Consider the following 21,144-nt stretch of genomic DNA (forward strand, 5'->3'; position numbering starts at 1 on the left):
CACCTCGTACACGCGCGGCTCCGCTCCGCGCACCTCGTACACGCGCAGCTCCGCTCCGTGCACCTCGTACACGCGCGGCTCCGCTCCGTGCACCTCGTACACGCGCGGCTCCGCTCCGTGCACCTCGTACACGCGCGGCTCCGCTCCGTGCACCTCGTACACGCGCGGCTCCGCTCCGTACACCTCGTACACGCGCGGCTCCGCTCCGTACACCTCGTACACACGCGGCTCCGCTCCGTACACCTCGTACACACGCGGCTCCGCTCCGTACACCTCGTACACACGCGGCTCCGCTCCGTACACCTCGTACACACACGGCTCTGCTCCGTACACCTCGTACACCTCGTACACACGCGGCTCTGCTCCGTACACCTCGTACACACACGGCTCTGCTACATCCCCCCTGTAAACCCCTCCTGACCCCACACATAAACTTCAGCTCATCCAGCACCATGACAACCAGCACAGCACAGTCTTGCATCCACTGAGGCCCCTGATCATGTGACCCCTGACTCCTCCCCTCCTGTGACCTCATCACAGCTCCTGTGCGCACAGAGCAGCCATATATGTGGTGGCGGCTCTGCAGGTGGAGGTATGTGGAGACCCCCATTACTGGGCGCAGGGGACATTAACCCCTTCAGCACGGAGACTCTTTTGGGGTCTTGTGTTGCCCCTTTATAAGAATCATAAGGTTTTTGTTCTGTTTCCTGTAATAGATACATACGACCCAACTATGGAGACAGGAAGGGAGGAAACGTATTGTTCTCATAGTACAGGACCCCTTTATTGCCCCCACAGCGTAATGCCCCCATTATGCCCCTTATGCAGGATGTATGATGCCCCCCACACAGTGTAATGCCCCCATTATGCCCCTTATGCAGGATGTATGATGCCCCCACACAGTGTAATGCCCCCATTATGCCCCTTATGCAGGATGTATGATGCCCCCACACTGTGTAATGCCCCCATTATGCCCCTTATGCAGGATGTATGATGCCCCCACACAGTGTAATGCCCCCATTATGCCCCTTATGCAGGATGTATGATGCCCCCACACAGTGTAATGCCCCCATTATACCCCTTATGCAGGATGTATGATGCCCCCACACAGTGTAATGCCCCCATTATGCTCCTTATGCAGGATGTATGATGCCCCCACACAGTGTAATGCCTCCATTATGCCCCTTATGCAGGATGTATGATGCCCCCCACAGTGTAATGCCCCCATTATGCCCCTTATGCAGGATGTGTAATGCCCCCATTATGCCCCTTATACAGTATGTATGATACCCCCACAGTTTAATGCCCCCATTATACCCCTTATACAGTATGTATGATGCCCCCACACAGTGTAATGCCCCCATTATACCCCTTATACAATATGTATGATGCCCCCACACAGTGTAATGTCCCCATTATGCCCCTTATGCAGGATGTATGATGCCCCCACACAGTGTAATGTCCCCATTATGCCCCTTATGCAGGATGTATAATGCCCCCATTATGCCCCTTATGCAGTATGTGTGATGCCCCCACAGTGTAATGCCCCCATTATGCCACTTATGCAGGATGTATGATGCCCCCACACAGTGTAATGCCCCCATTATTCCCCTTATGCAGTATGTATGATGCCCCACAGTGTAATGCCCCCATTATGCCCCTTATGCAGTATGTATGATGCCCCCCTCAGTGTAATGCCCCCATTATGCCCCTTATGCAGGATGTATTATGCCCCCACAGTGTAATGCCCCCATTATGCCCCTTATGCAGTATGGATGATGGCCCCACACAGTGTAATGCCCCCATTATGCCCCTTATGCAGGATGTATGATGCCCCGCACAGTGTAATCCCCCCCATTATGCCCCTTATGCAGGATGTATGATGCCCCCACACAGTGTAATGCCCCCATTATGCCCCTTATGCAGTATGTATGATGCCCCCACATGGTGTAATGCCCCTTATGCAGTATGTATGAGGCTCCCCCACAGTGTAATGCCCCCATTATGCCCCTGTGATCAGGTGACCTGAAGTAACGCACAGACAAACCCTCTAACTGTATGTTACTTTATCTACTGACAAGGATGATGGTCTGGACACATATAGGCCATTATGCTCTCAGGCGTGGAACACATTACTACGAGTGGCACGACAGCAATCAGTTTATCTGGTGTTTCAGTGTAAAGCGCGTCACTTCCGGACATGCACACTAGGGGATGGACATTATCGGACCTCTAGCTCACGAGAAGTAGCGCAGAATCCATTCTATATGTCTTATAACAATTCACCTTTAGGAATCAGAATGGGTTTCCTAGTATGGGGAGGGGTTTTTGATGAAGAGGGATATTTATTAGTGTTTAGCGAGTATGTTCTGTCCGAGTACGCTCGGGCCGAGCTCCGAGTACAACTGCTCGGTGATATGTTTGAATCACTCCCGTGTGCATGATTTGCGACTGTTTGGCAGCTTTATTACATGTGAAGAATGTGTAAGAAATAGACATTCCTCACATGTAATAAAACTGTCAAACAGTCGCAAATCATGCACACGGGAGCGATTCAAGCATATCACCGAGCAGCTGTAAATACTCGGAGCTCGGCCTGAGCGTACTCGGCGAAAGGGTTAACAGAACATACTCGCTCATCACTAAAATTTATACATGGACACCTGGCTATTAGGCACACTTTGCTGAACATCATGAATTATCGCTGTATCAAGCCTCCTGATGAACCTGTTGGGAAAATGCATTGAGGCAGATTATTGAACCATTCTCTGATGACTGTCATACCCTTTCCTTTATATACACTGTGTGCAGAATAATTAGGCAGGTTGTATTTTAGTGGATTATTTTTATTATTGATCAACAACTATGTTCTCAATCAACCCAAAAGACTCATAAATATCCAAGCTTAATATTTTTGGAAGTTGGAGTGTTTTTTTTTAGATTTGGCTATCTTAGGAGGATATCTGTTTGTGCAGGTAACTATTACTGTCCCAAATTATTAGGCAACTTAATAAAAACCAAATATAATCCCATCTCACTTGTTTATTTTCACCAGGTAAACCAATATCAGTGCACAAAATTTAGAAATAAACATTTCTGACATGCAAAAACAAAACACAAAAAATTAGTGATGAATATAGCTACCTTTCTTTATGATGACACTCAACAGCCTTCTATCCATAGATTCTGTCAGTTGCTTGATCTGTTTTTGATCAACATTGTGTGCAGCAGCCACCAAAGCCTCCCAGACACTGTTCCGAGAGGTGTACTGTTTTCACTCTCTGTAGATCTCACATTTTATGATGGACCACAGGTTCTCTATGGGGTTCAGATCAGGTGAACAAGGGGGCCATGTCATTATTTTTTCTTTTTTTAGACCTTTACTGGCCAGCCACGCTGTGGAGTAGTTGGATGCATGTGATGGAGCATTGTCCTGCATGAAAATCATGTTTTTCTTGAACGATACCGACTTCTTCCTGTACCACTGCTTGAAGAAGTTGTCTTCCAGAAACTGGCAGTAGGTCTGGGAGTTGAGCTTCACTCCATCCTCAACCCGAAAAGGGCCCACAAGTTCATCTTTGATGATACCAGCCCATACCAGTACCCCACCTCCACCTTGCTGGCATCTGAGTCGGAGTGGAGCTCTTTGCCCTTTACTGATCCAGCCTCTGGCTCATCCATATGGCCCATCAAGAGTCTCACTCATTTCATCAGTCCATAAAACCTTTGAAAAATCAGTCTTAAGATATTTCTTGGCCCATTCTTGACGTTTTATCTTATGTTTCTTGTTCAAAGGTGGTCGTTTTTCTGCCTTCCTTACCTTGGCCATATCCCTTGTGATATTTGATACTCCAGTAACGTGGCAGCTCTGAAATCTGGCAAAACTGGTGGCGAATGGCATCTTGGCTGCTTCACGCTTGATTTTCCACAATTCATGGGCAGTTATTTTGCGCCTTTTTTGGCCAACACGCTTCTTGCAACCCTGTTGGTTATTTGCCATGGAACGCTTGATTGTTCGGTGATCACGCTTCAAAAGTTTGGAAATTTCAAGAGTGCTGCATCCCTCTGCAAGACATCTCCCAATTTTGGACTTTTCAGAGCCCGTCAAATCTCTGTTCTGACCCATTTTGCCAAAGGAAAGGAAGTTGCCTAATAATTAAGCACACCTTATATAGGGTGTTGATGTCATTAACACCCCTCCTCATTACAGAGATGCACATCACCAGATTTACTTAATTGGTAGTTGGCTCTCAAGCCTATGCAGCTTGGAGTAGGACAACATGTATAAAAAGTATCATGTGATCAAAATACTCATTTGCCTAATAATTCTGCACACAGTGTATAACTTGAGACATATCTAGTTCTATTTAATGCATCAGTGTTCTTTTTTTATATAGATCAGGGTTAACTACGGCTTCTGAGGGAGAGCCACAGTTGAGTGGGGCGCCATTATCGTTCCTTAGGGTGCCAACCTCCGTGGCCACGCAGGATAGGGTATGGTAGTGACTGTATCAATTATTCAGCATCATTGTTTACATCTGTTTATATACAACCACAACAAGCCATTCAGCTTGTAATTTTGCTAGTTTTAAGTATATATATTGTAAGGTAGCGCTATTCATCATGTTGGGGTGCACTCACTTCACCGGGTCAATTAAAGCACACGTGCAACGTTTTCCGGTAGTCTAAAGTCCATCAGTTTATTAAACATCATAAACTGCCTATAACATAGTCCATCTCAGTGGCTCGCAGGAGTGTTACACATGTAATGTCCTAGAGCAGGGTTCCCCAACTCCAGTCCTCAAGGCCCACCAACAGGTCATGTTTTCAGGATTTCCTTAGTATTGCACAGGTGATGGAATTATTGCCTGTGCAGGTGATGCAATTATCACCTGTGTAATACTAAGGAAATCCTGAAAACATGACCTGTTGGTGGGCCTTGAGGACTGGAGTTGGGGAACCCTGTCCTAGAGCCTTTTCAGTGGCAGCTATGCCCGCTTGGCTTCAGATACAGCCTTCAGCAAGGTAACAACATCAATGTCCATTTCAAGCACCGATTTTACCTTTGCCGGGTCTAGCAGCTTCCATCAGCTCTGTTCTGTTCCTCCAGGCCTCGTGCCTTCCAAGGCTAATGGTGTCCGAGACACAGGGATCAGGTCTATTGACCCCCCTGTGTTTCAAAACCACCCGGATATATATATCCCTCTGTTCGCACAGGACCTGTGATGATGTCACAGTATATATACAGTACAGACCAAAAGTTTGGACACACCTCATTTTTCTGTATTTTCATGACTATGAAAATATTCACACTGAAAGCATCAAAACTATGAATTAACACATGTGGAATTATATACTTAACAAAAAAGTGTGAAACAACTGAAAATATGTCTTATATTCTAGTCATCAAAGCAAAAGGTGGCTACTTTGAAGAACCTAGAATATAAGACATATTTTCAGTTGTTTCATACTTTTTTGTTAAGTATATAATTCCACATGTGTTAATTCATAGTTTTGATGCCTTCAGTGTGAATGTATAATTTTCATAGTCCTGACAAATATTTAAATGAGAAGGTGTGTCCAAACTTTTGGTCTGTACTGTGTATGTATGTATGTATGTGTGTGTGTATATATATATATATATATATATATATATATATATATATATATATATATATATATATATATATATATATATATATATATATATATAACGTGTGTTGTTAGTCCAGTTTTCAATGCATATCTATATATATAATCGTCTTATCCCGTCTGTCTGTCCAGGAAATCCCGCGTCGCTCATTGGTCCGGCAGCGGCCAATCAGCGCCGGGGGATTTCTAAAAAAAGATGGCGGCCGTTAGCGGCTCATCTGCGGGACGGAGCTGAGCGGCGATGCAGCCGGGAGATGAGCACCGCGAGGCGCTCATCTCCCGACCGGCAACAGCAGAAGGAACCCGACCGCCGGACCCATCTGCGGGACGGAGATGCAGCCGGGAGATGAGCGGCGCGAGGCACTCATCTCCTGGCCGGTAGCAGCGGAAGGACCGCCGGCGCCGCTGACCTTCATGCGGAAGGGAGGAGCGGCGCTGCGGGTCGGGATACTTCTACTGCGAGCGCCCGCTCATGTCCCGGGTTCTCGCAGCGTAAGCACCCGCACAGGCAGCGCCGCTCCCCGGTCCTCACCAAGACGATTCGATGATTGGTCGCGGTCTTCGGACCTGACCAATCACTGATCTTAGCGCAAAACTTAAACGCCGCTGTGCTGATTGGTCGCCGACGCTGCCCACGACCAATCACCGATTTGGGCGCCAAATTTAAATATCGGCCGCGACCAATCACCACAGCGGTGTTTAAATGTGGAGCCAAGATCAGTGATTGGTCGCGGCCGATATTTAAATTTGGTGCCCAAATCGGTGATTGGTCGCGGCCTATATTTAAATTTGGCGCCCAAATCGGTGATTGGTCGCGGTCAGCTTCCGCGACCAATCAGCACAATAGTGTTTAACTTTGGCGCCAAGATCAGTCATTGGTCGCGGGCCAAGACAGCGACCAATCACCGATTTGTGCGGCAATTTTATATAGCATCCGCGACCAATTGGATGTCAGCGCCGCTGCCTGTGCGGATACTTCCGCTGCAAGAACCCGGTGTTATGTTCTGCTACCAGAGCTAAGGAAAGAGAGGAGATCTGTCCCTACGATAGAACTCAGCTTGATCCCTACGATGTAACAGGGAACCTGATCCTGCGATCAGACCTGCTAAAGTCCTCAGCTAGTCTGTACGGAGACCTATAGATGTGGGGAAGGAATCCCTACAAGTACTAGGGACTGGGAGCAAAATGGACACCTCCTAACAGAAATAGTAGCAGACAGACAAACAAACAAAATATATAGAACACAGAGGTCCGAAGACCAAGCAAACTAACAGAGTTAGATACAGAGCACAGGCTAGCTAGAAAGTAGTTATACAATGAAGTCCAGCAAAGCCAGAAGGGCGGAGCATGCTTAAATAGGCCAACAAGGTCATGTGACCAGCAAAGGAAAAAAAACCTAAGAGCAAGGTTCTAACACATTATGCCCCTTATACAGTATGTATGATGCCCCAACACAGTGTAATGCCCCCATTGGGTTCATGGATAACTGGGCCGACTTCTCAGTTGGCTACAGGTTCTACGCTAGGGACGGGCTGCACCTCAATGGGGAAGGTGCAGCTGTGCTGGGGGAGACAATGGCTAGATGGTTGGAGGAGTGTTTAAATTAGGGATTGGGGGGGGGATTCATTTTATTGGTGGGGAAGATAGTGCAGATAGTGACCTGGGCACAAATAAAGAATTTGGGGGTGGGGTTAGGACAGTCAGTATAGTAAGAAGGAATAGAGGTACAGAGAGATACATAAAATGCATGTACACTAATGCCAGAAGCCTCACCAACAAAATGGAGGAATTATAATTAATTTTGTTGGAAAATAATTATGACATGATGGGGATATCTGAGACATGGCTGGACGAGAGCCATGACTGGGCAGTTAATTTACAGGGCTATAGTCTGTTCAGAAATGACCATACAAACAAGCGAGGGGAGGGAGGTGTTTGTATGTAAAATCATCCTTAAAACCCTTCTTGCGGGAGGATATATGTGAATCTAATGGAAATGTAGAGTCCCTGTGGGTGGAGATAAGGGGAGGGGGAAAAAATTAATAAATTGCTGATAGGGGTTTGTTATAAGTCTCCAAAATTAATGGAAGCAGCGGAAAATATCCTCATAAAGCAAATAGATGAAGCAGCGACTCAAGGAGAAGTCATTTTTATGGGGGACTTCAACTACCCTGAAATACATTGGGGGACAGAAACCTGTAGTTCAAGCAAAGATAATATGTTTTTGACAACCATGAGAGATAATTACTTTTCACAACTGGTTCAGGACCCAACTAGAAGGAGGGCACTGCTAGACCTAATATTAACCAACAGGCCAGACCGCATATCAAATATACGAGTTGGGGGTCACTTGGGTAATAGTGATCACAAAATAATAAGTTTTCATGTATCCTTTAATAAGATGTATAGTAGAGGGGTTACAAGGACACTAAATTTCGGGAAGGCAAATTTCCAATGGTTGAGAGATGATCTTAGTGCAATAAACTGGGATGATATCCTGAGACATAAAAGTACACAAAGCAAATGGGAGACATTTATTAGCATCCTGAATAGGACCTGTGCACAATATATACCCTATGGGAATAAACATGCTAGAAATAGGAGGAAACCACTATGGCTAAATAGAGCTGTAAGGGGCGCAATAAGTGACAAAAAGAAAGCATTTAGAGAACTAAAGCGAGTAGGTAGTGATGAGGCATTAAATACAGAAAATTAAATAAATTCTGTAAAAACCAAATCAAGGCAGCAAAGATTGAGACAGAAAGACTCATTGCCAGAGAAAGTAAAAATAATCCCAAAATATTCTTTAACTACATAAATAGTAAAAAAACTAAAAAATGATAGTGTTGGCCCCCTTAAAAATAGTCTGGGTGAAATGGTGGATGAGGATGAGGAAAAAGCCAATATGCTAAATTATTTTTTTTCAACCGTATTTACACAAGAAAATCGCATGACAGAAAACATGATCAGTATTGACAAAAATTCTCCATTAAATGTCACTTGGATAACCCAGCAGGAAGTACGGCGGCGTCTAAAAATCACTAAAGTTGACAAATCCCCGGGCCCGGATGGGATACACCCGCGAGTACTGCAGGAATTAAGTAATGTCATAGATAGACCATTATTTTTAATCTTTAAAGATTCCATAATAGCAGGGTCTGTACCACAGGACTGGCGTATAGCAAATGTGGTGCCAATATTCAAAAAGGGGACAAAAACTGAACTTGGAAATTATAGGCCAGTAAGCTTAACCTCTACTGTGGGTAAAATCCTGGAGGGTTTCCTAAGAGATGCTATACTAGAGTATCTGAAGAAGAATAACCTTATGACCCAATATCAACATGGGTTTACGAGGGACCGTTTCTGTCAAACTAATCTGATCGGCTTTTATGAGGAGGCAAGTTCTGGACTGGACCAAGGAAATGCAGTGGATGTTGTGTATATGGACTTTTCAAAAGCTTTTGATATGGTTCCACACCAAAGGTTGATACATAAAATGAGAACAATGGGGATAGGGGAAAATATATGTATGTGGCTTAAGAACTGGCTCAGTGATAGGAAACAAAGGGTGGTTATTAATGGAAGACACTCAGACTGGGTCTCAGTTAACAGTGGGGTACCACAGGGGTCAGTATTGGGCCCGCTTCTTTTTAACATATTTATTAATGACCTTGTAGGGGGCATACAGAGTAATATTTCAATATTTGCAGATGACACTAAACTCTGCAGGGTAATCAATACAGAGGAGGACAATTTTATATTACAGGAGGATCTATGTAAACTTGAAGCTTGGGCTGATAAATGGCAAATGAGCTTTAATTTGGATAAATGTAAGGTAATGCACTTGGGCAGAGGAAATAAAATGTATAATTATATGCTTAATTGTAAAACAATGGGTGTATTGGTGGACGACAAGCTCACGTTTGGTGGCCAGTGTCAGGCAGCTGCTGCAAAGGCAAATAAAATAATGGGATGCATTAAAAGAGGCATAGATGCTCATGAGGAGAACATAATTTTACCTCTATACAAGTCACTAGTGCAACCACACTTAGAATACTTTGTACAGTTCTGGTCTCTGGTGTATAAGAAAGACATAGCTGAACTAGAGCGTGTGCAGAGAAGAGCGACCAAGGTTATTAGAGGACTGGGGAGTCTGCAATACCAAGACAGGTTATTACACTTGGGGTTATTTAGTTTGGAAAAACGAAGGCTTAGGGGTGATCTTATTACTATGTTCCAGTATATGAGGGGACAGTACAAAGACCTTTCTACTGATCTGTTTACTCTGAGGCCTGAGACAGGGACAAGGGGGCATCTTCTACGTCTGGAGGAAAGAAGGTTTAATCATAATCACAGACTCGGATTCTTTACTGTAAGAGCAGTGAGACTGTGGAACTCTTTGCCGCATGATGTTGTAATGAGTGATTCACTACTAAAATTTAAGAAGGGCATGGATCCCTTTCTTGAAAAGTATAATATTACAGGTTGCACTAACAGCCTGTAGTACTGTAGTATGGCTGAAGGGGATTGGCTATTGATAAACTCAAAACAATATAAAATACTAAGCAAAATAAACGGGATCAGAGATTCTTTTGAATCCTCCCATACAGAGCACTGTTGTCTCCGTCTGGTTCCCTGTTGGATTGCGCAATAAACATAATAATTTGACACTCACTTGGTCAACCGTGAAGGGCCATTGCCCTCCCTCAACAATATATACTAGATTCCTTGATAGGACGTTGATCCTGCGAACTAGTCTGATTGTCGTATGGAGTCAGGAAGAAATTTTTTTTAATGTCGAGCTTAGTGTTTGCCACATGTTTTTTTTTTTGCCTTCCTCTGGATAAACATGTTAGGCTATGGGTTGAACTAGATGGACTTAGTCTTATGCTTCTACTAGGGGTTCAGTCTCTCTGCCCTTATCCATATGTATGTCACTTGACAAATGGTAAGGTTTTTAATATTAGTTAGGACTGTCCCTTAAGGGTTGTCTTAACGTTGCGGGATAGCTTTTACATTATTTTGAACAAAATTATGTTAACTAAATACCCTTTATTATTTATTATTTTTTTGCACTGTGCGATTTATCCATTTACTTTCAGTTATTTGGGTATTTTGCTTGTTTTTGGTTTTTCTCTGTCTAGTGGCCTTATGTGAACATGCATTTACATTTTGCATGCACATCAATTTACATTTCAGTTCAGACTCGCAGGTTTTTTTTCTGGATCAACATGTTAGGCTATGGGTTGAACTAGATGGACCTAGTCTTCCTTCAACCTTAAACAAAAAAAACAAAAAAACTATGTTACAGAAAACGGTGCAAAAATAATAATAAGAACTATTCTTGTACTGCTGTCTGTTCATTCTACCTTACAAAAATCGGAATAAGGTTCAACTCACATTTATCCTGCGCTCTCCACTGAGACCTTACTTCGGGATTTCCATGTAAATTACCCAAAACCGAGATTCAGACAAAACCCCGGACGGAACCACTCACTTATGAGGCCGATGAAGTCACTTTGGACTCGTCTCTGTACCAGTGGTCTTCCATTATTTTAAGCTTCTTTTTAGCGCACAAGTGTGAGCGACCACAGATCTGTGCACTCCTAAAAAGATGGATACCACCGGAGCTGATGCCAAACAGAGCGCAAAGTGTCTCCATCTGCCTCTTTATGGTGGGTGGGTCTATTAAGGGTTTCGTTTGAATCGCATTTTTGTGGAATTTACACGGAAACCCCGCGGTAAGTGCTCAGAGTTGAGCACAAGTTTGTGATTACAGCCTTATTCTGGAAGCTATCAAAAAATCTATTATGTGTCCCAAAATGTTACCAATAAAAAACCCTAATTTATCCCGCACAAATCCAGCCCCACTGAGGTCCATTATCTGTCACTGGAACTAATAGGGGGTTCCCACGTTACTGGTAGAACAAACTCTGAAAAGGGACATGGCTCCCTTCCCCCTCGATTAAAATCCATTGGATTCTGCTTTCCCAAATCCAAATGCCCCTCCTTCTGAGCCACACTGTGCCTAAACCACAATAAGCGGCCACATGTTTGACATTGTCATAGTGGGGGGAGAGCACTTAACAGTTTATGGGTGCGTATCACCAGAAGCACAAGCTGGGCACAATGTATGAGGGCGCTACAATATATGGGGGCACTACACTGTATGGGGGCACAATGTGTGGGCATTAAACTGGAAGATTTGCAATTCTCCAAAAAAAGCCTGACTTGGATTTTACAAAATAGTCACTGCAGCCGTAGATGAATTCATTGAGAGGTGCAGTTTCTACATTGGGGTTACTTTTGGGGTTTTTCTGCTGTTCTGACACCTTCAGGTCTCTGCAAATGTCGCCTGTAAACTATTCTACCAAAATCTGTGCTGCAAAAGCCAAATGGCACTCCTGCCTTCTCAGCCCTGACGTGTGGCCTTAAAGTATTTCTGATGACATATGGGGCATCACTGTGTTCGGACGAAATTGTGCAATAAATTATGGGGTCCAGTTTCACCTATTAATCCTTGTGTACCTGAAAATTTGAAGCAAATACAATAATAATATTTTTACCACTAAAATATAATTTCCATGTTTCAGTGTTGTATCATTGCGTTCGGAATAAATTATGTAACAAATTATGGGATCCATTTTCACCTATTATCCATCGTGAAAATTACAGATTTGGGGCTAAAACAATATTTTCGTGAAAAAAATGACAATTTTCCATATGACGACCTAATGTTATCAAATTATGTGTAGTACCTGTGTGTTCAAAATGCTCACTATACCCATGGATAAAATCCTTGAGGGGTGTAGTTTCCAAAATGGGGCCACTTGTTGGGCTTTTCCACTGTTTAGGCACATCAGGGGCTCTCCAAACGCGAAATGACACCCGCAGACAATTCCATCAAAGTCTGCATTCCAAAACGTCACTCCTTCCTTTCTGAGCCCTGCCGTGCGCCAAAACAATAGTTTTCCTCTATATAGGGGGTATCAGCATACTCGAGAGATTGAACAACAAATTTTGGGATTCAATTTCTTCTGTTACCCTTGTGAAAACAAAGACATTTGGGGCTACAATTATATTTTTGTTGAAAAAGTTGAATTTTTTATCTTCACTTCTCTATGCTCTAAACTTCTGTGAAGTACCTGGGGGTTCAATGTGATCACCACATATCTAGATACATTCCATGAGGGGTGTACTTTCCAAAATGGGGGGACTTATGGGGGGTTTCCACTATTTAGGCACATCAAGGGCTCTCCAAACGCAACATGGTGTCCGGTCTTATTTCCAGCCATTTTTGCTTTCAAAAAGTCAAACTATGCTCCTTCCCCTCCGAACCCTGCCGTGCACCTAAACAGTGGTTTTCCTCCACATATGGGATATCGGCATGCTCAGCAGAAATTGCACAACACATTTTGTGGTCCATTTTCTATTATTATTTTGTGAAAATAAAAAAAAATTGGGTCTGAAGTAAAATTTATGTGAAAAAAGTTAAATGTTTATTTTTTACTTCCACGTTGCTTCAGTTCCTGTGAAGCATGTGACATAACTCTGATTTAGGGGCATAAGAATTCAAAGTTTGAAAATTGCAAAATTTTCTTCAAATTTCCAATTTTTTTTACAAATAAACGTAAGTCATATCGAATAAATTTTACCACTATCATGAAGTACAATATGTCGCTAAAAACAATCTTTGAATTAGTAGGATCAGTTGAAGCGTTCCGGAGATAATGCCTCATAAAGTGACACTGGTCATAATTGTAAAATTTGGCTTGGTCAATAAGGTCAAAATTGGCTCTGTCACTAAGGGGTTAAACAACTCTCTTTAGTGCGATCATACAACATACAAGCCTCTGCTTTCTCAGATGATGCACTGTTCTACTGTAGTGCTGTGTACTATCACTGCTTGTCATGTAACACTACCGGCCTCATACACAAGAGATAAGTGTTGGCTGAATGGTCATTTGGCAGACGGCTATCTCTCCTGACTCTCCCATACACACAAATATTCCAGCTTTCCTGTGATCTGTATGAGAATTGCCTCCAGACTCCTCTAGTGGAGGATTTTTTACAGGAAGAACAAACGGATTAGCCTCTGAAATTCAGGATGCCAAATCCTTCTCTGCCCTGACATCAGCTGTCAGGAGGCCCCCAAATACATTATATAGTCAACCAAACCCCGAAATCAGTGCTTTCATGCAACTTCAGTCTAATGTGCTTATATTTGACCACATACAGTACAGACCAAAAGTTTGGACACACCTTCTCATTTAAAGATTTTTCTGTATTTTCATGACTATGAAAATTGTATATTCACACTGAAGGCATCAAAATTATGAATTAACACGTGGAATTGTATACTTAACAAAAAAGTGTGAAACAACTGAAAATATGTCTTATATTCTAGGTTCTTCAAAGTAGCCACCTTTTGCTTTGATGACTGCTTTGCATACTCTTGGCATTCTCTTGATGAGCTTCAAGAGGTAGTTGCCAGAAATGGTTTTCACTACACAGGTGTGCCCTGTCAGGTTTAATAAGTGTGATTTCTTGCCTTTATAAATGGGGTTGGAACCATCAGCTGTGTTGTGCAGAAGTCTGGTGGATACACAGCTGATAGTCCTACTGAATAGACTGTAAGAATTTGTATTATGGCAAGAAAAAAGCAGCTAAGTAAAGAAAAACGAGTGGCCATCATTCCTTTAAGAAATGAAGGTCAGTCCGTGCGAAAAATTGGGCAAACTTTGAAAGTGTCCCCAAGTGCAGTTGCAAAAACCATCAAGCGCTACAAAGAAACTGTCTCACATGAGGACCGCCCCAGGAAAGGAAGACCAAGAGTCACCTCTGCTTCTGAGGATAAGTTTATCCGAGTCACCATCCTCAGAAATCGCAGGTTAACAGCAGCTCTGATTAGAGACCAGGTCAATGCCACACAGAGTTCTAGCAGTAGACACATCTCTTCAACAACTGTTAAGAGGAGACTTTGTGCAGCAGGCCTTCATGGTAAAATAGCTGCTAGGAAACCACTGCTAAGGACAGGCAACAAGCAGAAAAGACTTGTTTGGGCTAAAGAACACAAGGAATGGCCATTAGACCAGTGGAAATCTGTTCTTTGGTCTGATGAGTCCAAATTTGAGATCTTTGGTTCCAACCACCGTGTCTTTGTGTGACGCAGAAAAGGTGAACGGATGGACTCTACATGCCTGGTTCCCACCGTGAAGCATGGAGGAGGAGGTGTGATGGTGTGTGGGTCCTTTGCTGGTGACACTGTTGAGGATTTATTCAAAATTGAAGGCATACTGAACCAGCATGACTACCACAGCATCTTGCAGCGGCATGCTATTCCATCCAGTTTGCGTTTAGTTGGATCATCATTTATTTTTCAACAAGACAATGACCCCAAACACACCTCCAGGCTGTGTAAGGGATATTTGACCAAGAAGCAGAGTGATGGGGTGCTACGCCAGATGACCTGGCCTCCACAGTCACCAGACCTGAACCCAATTGAGATGGTTTGGGGTGAGCTGGACCGCAGAGTGAAAGTAAAAGGGCCAACAAGTGCTAAGCATCTCTGGGAACTCCTTCAAGATTGTTGGAAGACCATTTCCGGTGACTACCTCTTGAAGCTCATCAAGAGAATGCCAAGAGTGTGCGAAGCAGTCATTAAAGCAAAAGGTGGCTACTTTGAAGACCCTAGAATATGACATATTTTCAGTTGTTTCAAACTTTTTTGTTAAGTATATAATTCCACATGTGTTAATTCATTCAGTTTTGATGCCTTCAGTGTGAATGTACAATTTTCATAGTCAAGAAAATACAGAAAAATCTTTAAATGAGGTGTGTCCAAACTTTTGGTCTTTACTGTATATTAAATGGGTACTGCCAAATTACATAGACATCCAAAAAGACAGAGCGTATATAAACCCAATAGAGTAAAACATAAATGTTTATGAATCAAACTTTACAAAGACAAAAATATATTAAAATTCAAGAGGAGGGGATACAAAACAGAGTGACACCTCACCCAGTATAAATTAGAAATGGTACCCCTGAGTATGTCACAATTACAAAAATTCATGTGATATAAAAAGAGATTAGTTACTTACCGGTAACGGGATTTCTCGGAGACCATGACAGCACCACGAGAGTGGGAATCCGCCCACCAAGGACAGGAAACCTACAGGCTTAAAAGGGGGCGGCCCTCCCTCTCGCCTCAGTTTGGATTACAGAGCATTGAGAGGACCGCCCGGTTAGTAGACATAGCAATATAATCATGAAACAAACAGTATATACATTTTCTTACAACACCAATGTGTGAGAATAAAGAATGAAAACAGATAAGAAGTGCTCCCAAAAAGGGGTGAAGGGAGGGAATATAAGGGTGCTGTCATGGTCTCCCGAGAAATCCCGTTACCGGTAAGTAACTAATCTCTTTATCGGTCGACCATGACAGCACCACGAGAGAATTGCAGAGATGAAGATTCTAGCTAGGGACCACCGCTTGGAGCACCCTTCTCCCAAATGTGAGGTCAGACAAAGCACCCAGATCTGGTCTATATTGCTTATAGAAGGTAGATGGAGAAGACCAGGTAGCAGCCTTACATATGTCCTCCATCGAGACGCCAGACCTCTCTGCCCATGAGGTTGCCACCGCCCGGGTAGAGTGAGCTTTCAGGCCACGCGGTGCTTCCTCTCCGCTGGATACATAGGCTAGTGTAATGGCCTCCCTAGTCCATCTAGCTATGGTGGATCTAGAGACCTTAAGCCCCTTCCTAACCCCCTGATAGGAGATAAACAGGGAACTATCTCTCCTAAAGGGCTGAGTGACAGCAATGTACCTAACCACACACCTTCTCACATCTAAAGCATGGAAATCTGCTTCTCTCTGATTACTAGGGTTCGGGCAAAAAGAGGGTAATATTACTTCCTGAAGTCTATGAAACCGGGAAGCTACCTTAGGCAAGTATGCTGGATCTGCTCTAAGAATTATTCTGTCGTCCAGGACCTGGGCTTTGCTGGACTTCATTGTATAACTACTTTCTAGCTAGCCTGTGCTCTGTATCTTACTCTGTTAGTTTGCTTGGTCTACGGACCTCTATGTTCTATATATTTTGTTTGTTCGTCTGTCTGCTACTATTTCTGTTAGGAGGTGTCCCATATTCCTCCCAGTCCTTAGTACTTGTAGGGATTCCTTCCCCACATCTATAGGTCTCCGTACAGACTAGCTTAGGACTTTAGCAGGTCTGATCGCAGGATCAGGTTCCCTGTTACATCGTAGGGATTCAGCTGAGTTCTATCGTAGGGACAGATCTCCTCTCTTTCCTTAGCTCTGGTAGCAGAACATAACAGTAAGTCCAGCCCGCAAATTCTCTAAGGAAAGATTTTTCTGTTCCATCATGGTGTCGGTTCAGGATTTGGCTCATCGCCTGCAGGGACTCTCTCTGGAGGTGGCCGAGCTCCGTCAGCACGTGAGTAACTGTCCTGGAGCACATTTCTTGGAGCCTAAGGTATGTTTGCTGGATTTATTTTTTGGTGAACATCGAGAATTTTTTTCATTTAAAAATGCTTGCTTATTGTATTTTCGTTTGAGACCCAAGTCCTCTGGGGATGAATCCCAGCGCATAGGGTTCATAATGTCACTTTTGCGCAAAGAGCCTCAGGAGTGGGCCTTTTCTTTGCAACCTAGTGATACATGCTTCAGATCAGTGGATAGTTTTTTTTCTGCTTTGGGACTATTATATGATGATCCTGACCGTGTCGCATCAGCTGAGACTGAGTTGAGACGTTTGAAACAGGGATCAGGTAATGTGGAAAAATATTGTACTCATTTCCGTCGTTGGTCTACTCAAATAGGGTGGAACGATTCTGCTCTGAAAAGTCTATTTCTTGCTGGGCTCAATGAAAGGGTTAAAGACCTGCTAATTGCTTATCCTACACCTGAAGATTTGCAACAGGCTATGCAATTAGCTATACGGGTGGATAGGAGACTGCGTGCAAGGGTTAATGAGAGCAAATCCTCTGCTATGTCAGTTTCTGGTTATGAGAATGTGTGTACTAACAGTGGTGAACCGATGGAGATTGGATCGGTGGCACCTCGCTCTCAAGAAAAAGACCGTCGATTTTCTGAAGGCTTGTGTTTCTATTGCGGAAAATCTGGTCATTTGATTAAAGGCTGTGAGCTTCGTATGAAGAAAGAAAAAAAAATGGTCAGTCATGCCCGTATTGCCTGTTTAAATTCCAAGGGTGTATTTTTAGCTGCTTCCACGATTGCTCAGGAAAAATTAATGGAATTTCGGGTGTTTGTTGATTGTGGGTCTACTCTGAATGTAATTGATGGGGGATTCTTGGAAAGACTCAATTTAAAACCCGAACCTTTATCATCCCCCATTGCTGTGGTTTCTGTGGATGGTTCCCCTTTGAAGAATATTACTCTCAAGGTCTGTGAATTTCCTCTCACTATTAATGGTGTTCACCATGAGAAATTGGATTTGGTAGTTTTGAATAACTTGCCTTCTCCAGTAATATTGGGATTGCCCTGGTTAAAATTTCACAATCCTGTACTGGATTGGTCTACCAATGAAATTAAATCCTGGAGCCATAAATGTTATGACAAGTGTTGTAACGGGCGTATTGCAGCTTTGGATAGGGGAGAATTGCCTGTTCCTATTCAGGATTTTTGGAGAGTTTTTTCTGAGAAGGAATCGCAGGTTTTGCCTCCCCATAGAGACTATGATTGTTCTATTGAATTTGTCCCTAGAGCGACTCTTCCTAAAAGTCGTTTATTTAACCTTACTATTCCTGAGAGGAAGGCTTTGGAGGAATACATACAGACAAGTTTGGCCGCCGGTCACATTAGGCCCTCTAAGTCTCCTGTGGCGGTTGGATTTTTTTTTGTAAAAAAAAAGGACGGCGGTTTACGTCCTTGTCTGGATTTTCATGAGATTAACAAAATTACTGTACGCAATCCTTACCCACTGCCATTGATTCCTGATCTGTTTAACCAGTTAATGGGGGCCAAGTGGTTCTCTAAAATTGACCTTAAGGGGGCATACAATCTGTTGCGCATGAAGGAGGGTGATGAATGGAAGACTGCTTTTAACACTCCTGTGGGTCATTTTGAGAATCTGGTTATGCCTTTTGGTCTTACTAATGCTCCTGCATTTTTTCAGAATCTTATTAATGACATCCTGAGACCTTTGATCGGCAAAAATGTGGTTGTGTATTTGGATGACATTTTGATTTATTCGCCGGATCTGGAGTCTCATTGGCGGAGCGTACGTGAGGTATTACAGTTGTTAATGGACAATTCGCTTTTTGCTAAGCTGGAGAAATGTGAGTTCGCTGTACAGAGAATTAGTTTTTTGGGTTACATTATCTCCAGCGAAGGTTTTGAGATGGACCCGGTTAAAGTTCAAGCTGTACAGGAATGGCCTAGGCCTATTGGTTTGAAATCGATACAGAGGTTTTTAGGTTTCGCCAATTATTACAGAAAATTCATAAAAAATTTTTCTAGTATTGTCAAACCTCTGACCGATCTCACCAGGAAAGGTGCTGATGCGGTTCAGTGGTCTTCTGAGGCCATTGAAGCTTTTGTGTATCTCAAGGAGAGGTTCACCTCTGCTCCCATCCTTATGCAGCCTGATGTGACTAAGCCGTTTTTGGTTGAGGTTGATGCTTCCTCTGTGGGGGTTGGCGCAGTATTGTCTCAGGATAACGGGGATGGATTACATCCCTGTGCCTTTTTTTCAAAAAAATTTTCGGAGACTGAACTGAATTACGATATTGGTAATCGGGAATTATTGGCTATTAAACTCGCATTTGAACACTGGCGTCACTTCTTGGAAGGTGCGGAATTTCCCGTTCAGGTTCTTACGGATCATAAAAATCTGATATATCTTGATGCTGCCAAGCACCTGAATGCCCGTCAGGCTAGGTGGGCACTGTTTTTCTCGCGGTTTAATTTCTCCGTTACTTACATCCCTGGTACTAAGAATGTTAAGGCGGATGCCTTGTCTCGCAGTTTTTCTCCCATAGTCGGTGCTGAGAAAGAGGAGAACATTTTACAAGAAGGTGTTGTGATAGCTGCTTTGGACTCCGTTTTGGAAGATGAGATTCTTAAAGCACAGGAGAATGCCCCATCTAACACTCCCCATGGGAGGTTGTTTGTGCCTGGGACCTTTAGGAGAGATTTATTTGTTGAGTGTCACGAATCTCGGTTGGCAGGTCATCCCGGAATCTCTGAGACCAAGAGACTGGTGGGTCGCAGTTTTTGGTGGCCTGGATGGCAGAAGGAAGTCATTAAGTGGGTGCGTCAATGTACTATATGTGCTAGATCTAAGTCCTCACATACTCCTGCTGCGGGGTTGCTTTGTCCTTTGGAGGTTCCCAGTGCTCCTTGGACACATTTGGCTATGGACTTTATAACTGACCTTCCCCCCTCTGAGGGTTTTACTGTCATCTGGGTGGTCGTGGACCGTTTTAGCAAGATGTGTCACTTGGTTCCCTTTGTCAAACTGCCCTGCGCTAAAACTCTCGCTAAGGCCTTTGTCAAGGAAATTGTCAGACTTCATGGCGTTCATACTGACATTGTTTCTGATAGGGGTCCTCAGTTCGTGGCTCGTTTTTGGCGTGCCTTTTGTGACAGGTTGGGAGTTCATTTATCGTTCTCGTCCGGATATCATCCTGAATCTAATGGCCAGACAGAAAGGAAAAACCAGGATGTTGAGCAGTTCTTGCGTTGTTTTGTGGCAGACAATCAAGAGGAGTGGTCTGAGTTTCTGCCACTTGCTGAATTTGCTCTGAACAATCATACATCTTCTTCTGCTGGTTGTTCGCCTTTTTTTTGTTGTTCTGGGAGACATCCGTCGTTTGGGTCGTTCTCCAAGTTGGGATCTGCCGTGCCTGAGGAGGAGAATTTTTCCGGTGATTTGGAGAGAGTTTGGACGGATGTGCGTGGTAATCTTCAGGAGGCCAACAGAAAATCTAAGGACTACTTTGATAGGAAACGACAGGAGGTTTTGTTCGCTGTTGGTGACATGGTTTGGTTCTCCTCTAGGAATCTGCGGTTGAGGATTCCTTCTAAGAAATTGGGTCCCAAGTTTGTAGGGCCCTTTAAGGTGCTTCAGGTTGTCAACCAATCTGCTGTTAGGTTGGAGGTTCCTACCTCCTGGAGAATTAATCCGGTATTTCATGTCTCTCTGTTAAAAAAAGCTGTTGTGTCGGATGGTGACGCCTCTGCCTCTGTTCCTCCGGTGGTGGAGGACGGGGAATATGAAATTTCTCGCATCCTTAACTCTAGACGGTATAGAGGTAGTTTGCAGTATCTTGTGGCCTGGAAAGGTTTCGGACCCGAGGATAACTCTTGGGTGAGGTCAGATTATGTTTCCGCGTCCAGACTTATCAGAGCGTTTCACAGGAGATTTCCTGATAAGCCTGGTCCTAGGGGATCCGGAGGATCCTCTTAGAAGGGGGGGGTACTGTTAGAACCTTGCTCTT

The 21,144-nt window shown here is 43.6% G+C and overlaps 1 protein-coding gene across 1 annotated transcript in view; it reads left to right on the top strand.

Moving 5' to 3' along the window:
- The first annotated feature begins 519 nt into the window (after window positions 1-519).
- Window positions 520-21,144, top strand: part of LOC141182639 (uncharacterized) — a 58,457-nt gene continuing 37,832 nt past the window's right edge. The window contains exon 1 of the mRNA XM_073660802.1: window positions 520-592. The gene's annotated coding sequence lies outside the window, so the exon portion shown is untranslated. The remainder of the gene's footprint in view (window positions 593-21,144) is intronic.

Source organism: Phyllobates terribilis, unplaced genomic scaffold (genome assembly GCF_046119375.1).
Source record: "Phyllobates terribilis strain yellow unplaced genomic scaffold, ASM4611937v1 Scaffold_35__1_contigs__length_13245226, whole genome shotgun sequence".
Lineage (NCBI taxonomy): Eukaryota > Metazoa > Chordata > Amphibia > Anura > Dendrobatidae > Phyllobates > Phyllobates terribilis.